A 5,763-nucleotide genomic window follows, 5' to 3' on the forward strand; every position below is an offset into this window, starting at 1 on the left:
TCCTAATTGTGTTAAGTCAAATCAACTGCAACTAAGTTGAGTGGCTTCCTGGATTAATGGATGATAGTCAAGTCTTATCAACTGAATAAGTTGATAGACTAACTAGCTTATTTATTGTATGTCAGTTCAATAAATATTTGAACTACATACCCTGGTTTTGGACGGACTTTATATTTATGTTTATGGTACCACGAGATGAACTTGAGCCTCAGACTCGTTGGTTAGGGTGCGTATATGCAGTGGATGCGTAGCTGGCTATAGCAGGTTGAGATGTACCCTGTTAGGTCTAGGTACTCATGCCCACCTTTGGGTGCGTTTTCGCATGTTACCTTCTATTCAGGTTGAGACCCCTACTGTAGTCCAGTGAATGTCCCTTAGTGTGGATATATATATATATATGGACTAGATAGCTATTGTTGAGATATCTAGGGTGTATCTGCGTATCGAGTCACTATTTGGATTGTAGTTAGAGAAGAATTTGCATGTGGGCCTGACCCACTCTTATTTTTACAGGTGTTTGTTAGTTCCAGACTTGGAGCTGGATCGTACTGAGCAGATACAGTTATTCACTCCACCGATGACCAGGGTTTTATTTCATATTTTAGACTTGAGTTTCGTTTCCAGTAGTTGCATCCACCATCTGATCAATCTTTGGCAGCGGGAAGCTATTCTTCGGACATGTTTTGTTTAAATTGGTAAAATCAATGCATACATGCCATTTCCCATTTTTCTTCTGCACAACGACCACATTCGATAACCAGTCAAGGTAGTACATTTCTTTTACAAACCCCACATCAAGCAGCTTGTCAACCTCATCGGCAATAATTCGGTTGCGCTCGGGGGCAAACCGTCGTTGCTTCTGATTTACAGGTTTTGCATTGGGGTTAACGTTCAAGGAGTGACAAGATACAGAAGGATCGATCCCTGGCATGTCTAGGTGACTCCATGCAAACACATCTGCGTTTTGAGACAAAAAATCAACTAATTCCTGCTTTTCCTCCTCAATGAGTCGTTCCCCTACTCTGGTTGTCCGTTCCGGTCGGAACTGATCGATCTGCACATCAAACAGGGGTTCTTCAGTCAAGCCTACTGACTCCTCCTCCCCACTCTGCTTGGAGGGAGGCTCCTGTAATTGCTATTTCGGACTTGCTGAACGAATGGGAGCTTTCCCCTTTCTGGCATGTTTTAGTGTTACAGAATAACATTCTTTAGCTGCAACCTGGTCTCCATGAATGTCAATCACTTTGGTTCCGTCCGGCCCCAGGCATCTCATTACCTGATGCAGAGTGGAAGGAACACCTTGAACTCTGTGGATCTACCCTCTGCCCATCAAAAGATTATAAGAGGGATGAATTTCAACAACCACAAAGGTTTCCATCAAAACCCTTTCGGCAGCATGTACCGCTACCTTCACCGTGCCGACAGGCTCCACTCGCTTTCCATCAAACCCTAGTAGTGGATTCCCGGTGGATTTCAGTCGATCCTATTTGATCTCGAGCCGATCGAATGTATCTCTTGGCATGATGTTCGTACTACTTCCAGGGTCAATTAGAACTCTGCGCACCAAACATTTGGCCACTGTCAAACTTACTACCAGCGGGTCCTCATGAGGGATCTGAACGCGCAACAAGTCTGTTACGTCAAACTTTATCTGCGTTGATGCGCTCTGTTGGTGCAGAGTATTTACACTGCCTATCCTTCTCTTCATCCGTGCCTGGCGAAGGCGTGTTCGAAGTAGTTCATCTGACTCCTCGGCAGGTTTTGGCCGACCGTGAATTGCATTGATTACTCGAACTGGTTGAGTGTTGTGAGAAATCGACTTCTGATTCTTCTTCACGTGCTCCATTGGTCGGTTTTGCTCCACCGCTGGTCCTTGAATATAACTTGCGAACTCCCCTCTGGCTATCAGCATCTCTACCTGTCTCCTTAAGTTCCTGCATTCGTTAGTCTGGTGGCCAAAATCAGAATGAAATGCACAGTTCTTAGACTGATCCCCTGTTCGAGAGGTTGTCTGATTGGTAAGGAGGTCGGAACTTATCTTTATTTTCTTGGTACAGTCTCGCTAGGGTAACTTTCAATGGAGTAACCAGCTCTTCCTCTCTGGGCCTCTTCTCTGATTTCCACGAGGAGCGTTGCGGCTGAACCTGTTTTTGCCTGATCTTTGCTTTAGTCTTTTCTTCCGTGGATATGACGGATGTCTTCCGAGCGTTTGCCGCCTCTTCTTCTTCCAAGCGCACAAATCCATCGGCTCTTTCGTTAAGTTTATCCATAGTCTTCGGCGTGTTCACCACCAAGCTTGTGTGGAATAGGGTGCCACGGTTCATGGCCAATATGAATGCTTGAACTGCCGTTGAAGGGTGACATTCAATAACCATGCTCTTGGTAAGGTTAAACCTGGTTAGGAAAGCCTGGAGACGTTCATCAGCATGTTGCTTCATTGTGAATAGGCTCGAAATATCTTTCGCTGGACGCTTGTTTCCATAGTATTGGCTTATGAACCGATCACATAAGCTTCGGAAACTATCCACCGAACCCCTCGACAGGTTCTTGAACCAATTCAGAGCTGGTCCGGCCAGACTCGTAGGAAAACACTTGCACATCAAAGAGTCATTCTCAGTGTTTAGAGCCATTTTCAACTGGATGTGATACACGTGATAGATCGGATTAGTCGTTCCGTCGAACAGAATGAAAACGGGCATAGAAAATTTCCTCAGACTCGGAGTATTCAGAATCTCATCGGTGAACGGTGAATCAACCGTTCGAGCTGCTGAACGGAGTACTTCATTTTCCCTCTGGAACCCCGCGGCTGCTCTCTGGTCAACTGATTTCCTCTCTGAGCTGTGATAGTCGAATGTCGTCATGGAAGGCCGATAGGTCGGATCGAATGACTTGTTGTCAACAAAGTCTTTGCGCCATGGAGGCATAGTTTTGTGACGATTCAACTCTGTTGCTTCACCTCGGCTGAGCGTTTCTTGATGTGGATCAAAAGTCATTGCTTCGTTTCGCCTGTTCTGCTCATGCCGTGGATCTATGTGAGTTGATCCTTCTCGATCATCAATACGACGAAGATTTGGCGACAAACCGTCTCGCCGGATTTCTTCGCGGTGAGGATCTACTAGATTGTTTCCAACCTCCTCACCGTGATGTGCTGCATCGGTACGTGCACCTTCTTCTCCTACCGAGAGTGGTCGTGGAATCACTGGAGCTTTTTGACGCTGCATTTCAGTCCTTAGATCCGCATTTTCTCTCCGGAGAGCTTCGATCATGTTCATCAACTCATCAAGTTTCACTTGCTGGACGTTCTCAACCGTATTGGAGTTGTCACCCCCTCTCATGATTCCGGATCGAAGCAAAGGCATGAATTACGAACTCCGAAACAGATCTAAGCGTCACCGATGCAAACTCCGTTAGATCTGGGCTTAACTTCACCGAATCGTGATCACTGTTTGCTAGATCTGAACTTTTCTAGCTTTGAACTCACCGGATCTGACTGCAATTGAGCAAATCACAATTGCGTCGTTCCGAAGCAAATGCCTCAGAATCCACAATAAGCAAGAATTATCTCTGAACAGACTACAATCTCACTGATCTGGATTCAACTTCCAGAAATCACACTGTGTACTCACAAACTCGACTGAACTAATATGGTACTGATCGGGCTCGAATTGATCTTCGTCCTCGATTCCCACAGACAGCGCCAATTGAAGATGCACGAATTCGTTTCTTCTTTCTCTCTCTAGAATTCTTACCCTTCAATAGAATCCAGAAAAATTCCCCCTATTTTCCACTTGTAATGGTCTATTTGTAGGCCATTACCATTATTGTTGTTAACTGATTACATTGGGCCTATATTCAAAAGTTTTCTTGCTTCTGGGCTTGATCTTCCTCGGTGGATTCCCCAGGTTCGGTCCATTCCGGGGTGCTTTGGCATGGATCCTACTTCAATTGTTCGACCCGATCCCGTTCCAGCGAACTGTATCCGGCCCATGCCACTTGCTGCATCCTCAACTTGGGTTCACATGGTTTGTCCAGTGTACATTGAATGGCTCCATGATATTTAATCATTTAAAGTAACATTTTGAAGTACATTTTCTTGGTTCAAAATGAGTCGCATTAAGGAACTCATGATAAACATTGACACAAAATTTTAACAATAATCTGTTATTGTGGCTGCCTTACTTTTAAGTGACCACCTTCTTGTTCAATGGGAATGACAGACTACACAACACATGCTTCCTCCTTTCATTTCCTTCCGAATCTCATAAAAAATAGGAATTTTTTATTTGTTTTATAAATTGTCTGGCAAATTAGGGGGAGTGGGGATTTGAACCCGGGCACCTTCAGTTTGTGAGTTGATGAATTTCATTTACTTCCTTTGAAGTTTGTCAGTATTCCACATAATCCTAACATTTAAAGTCTCATAATTTCATACTTACACTTCTATTGTAAATTTTACAATAATGATAATAACATCTCTATAAAAAGAAATGTTGAAATTGTCTTTAAGAAAAATAAAATAAAATTGTGCAAGGAAAAACTTACCTAAAATATAGACAGGTTCAGCTTTAAAAGTTAGAAATTAACTCTATTGAGGGAAAATTGGTTACTGTTTGAAGTGTTTTAAAATAAAAGCAGCAAAAGAAGGATTAAAATCTACCTCAAGGCTTGGGCTAAACAATTGGGCCAAATGGACCACTCAATATCAAAGCACCCATTTTCACAGCCCGTTGACTCAACTGATGGGCTACTCTGGGCCATCAGACTTTTACCAACCAAGATACATTAATGGACTTTTACTGAAAAGTAAGTGAAACAAAAAAAATACAATGGGGGCATATTTAGATTTCATGTACATTCACAGTGAACTTAGCAAATGTCCGCATAGTGGCATTAGTAGAAATGTAGTAAGTAAATTCTTGAGGTATCGTTTTTAAATCGTATTTCTGGCATAAATGATGTACATATTATGGAATCGATTCACGTGCTCAAAATAAAAAAATAAAATAAAATAAAATAAACTTAGTAAATGTCCACAATAGTACAACATGTTTGGCCAAAAAAAAAAATATTCTTGGAATTTTGGTCTTACAAAAAAGACTTTAAAATGAAGGAATTGACAACAAAAAATGGGTTTGCAAACTCCACATCCCGTTGATTACAAATTTGTACCATTTGTCAGTCATTACATGTTCCTTTTCTTTAAATAAGTAATAACCCACTCTTATATTTAATCATTTTTCATCTTATTTTATGTAATAGCCAATTAAAGTCAGGTTATGTCATTGCCATTTGTCACTTAATCATGAATTATTTCAGTAGTAAACTTACTCACCTATTTTTACTTTTTCAAAAAATTGAAATCTCACTATCTACTTTGAAAAATAGATGAGACACACCACCAAACTATAAGGCTCTTAGTGGCTGAAGGGTATGCTTGTATGCAAACAATTATGACTAAAGAACGTAAATTGATATCAAGAAAATAGAAAAAGGTATAAGATTTGCATGTGCATATACAATTTTATGTGACTGGGTTTCAAAAGTAGAACCCAATAATTATGATTTGCATATGCTACACAAAAAAAATGTTGAAAAGCTTGTTTCTTGCTTTTCCTCTAATTTCTGAATCCGTAATTCACACAACTGAGAACTTATTGCTAATACCCACCCACATGGGATTCAAACAAAAGTACAGACCAATAATCCATACTCCAAATTCAAACCAGAGCAATACTTATTAAAATTGCACAAAATTCAAAATTT

Source organism: Cornus florida, unplaced genomic scaffold (genome assembly GCF_030987335.1).
Source record: "Cornus florida cultivar Cherokee Brave unplaced genomic scaffold, ASM3098733v1 CherokeeBrave_3.0.0_Hap2_Chr04, whole genome shotgun sequence".
Lineage (NCBI taxonomy): Eukaryota > Viridiplantae > Streptophyta > Magnoliopsida > Cornales > Cornaceae > Cornus > Cornus florida.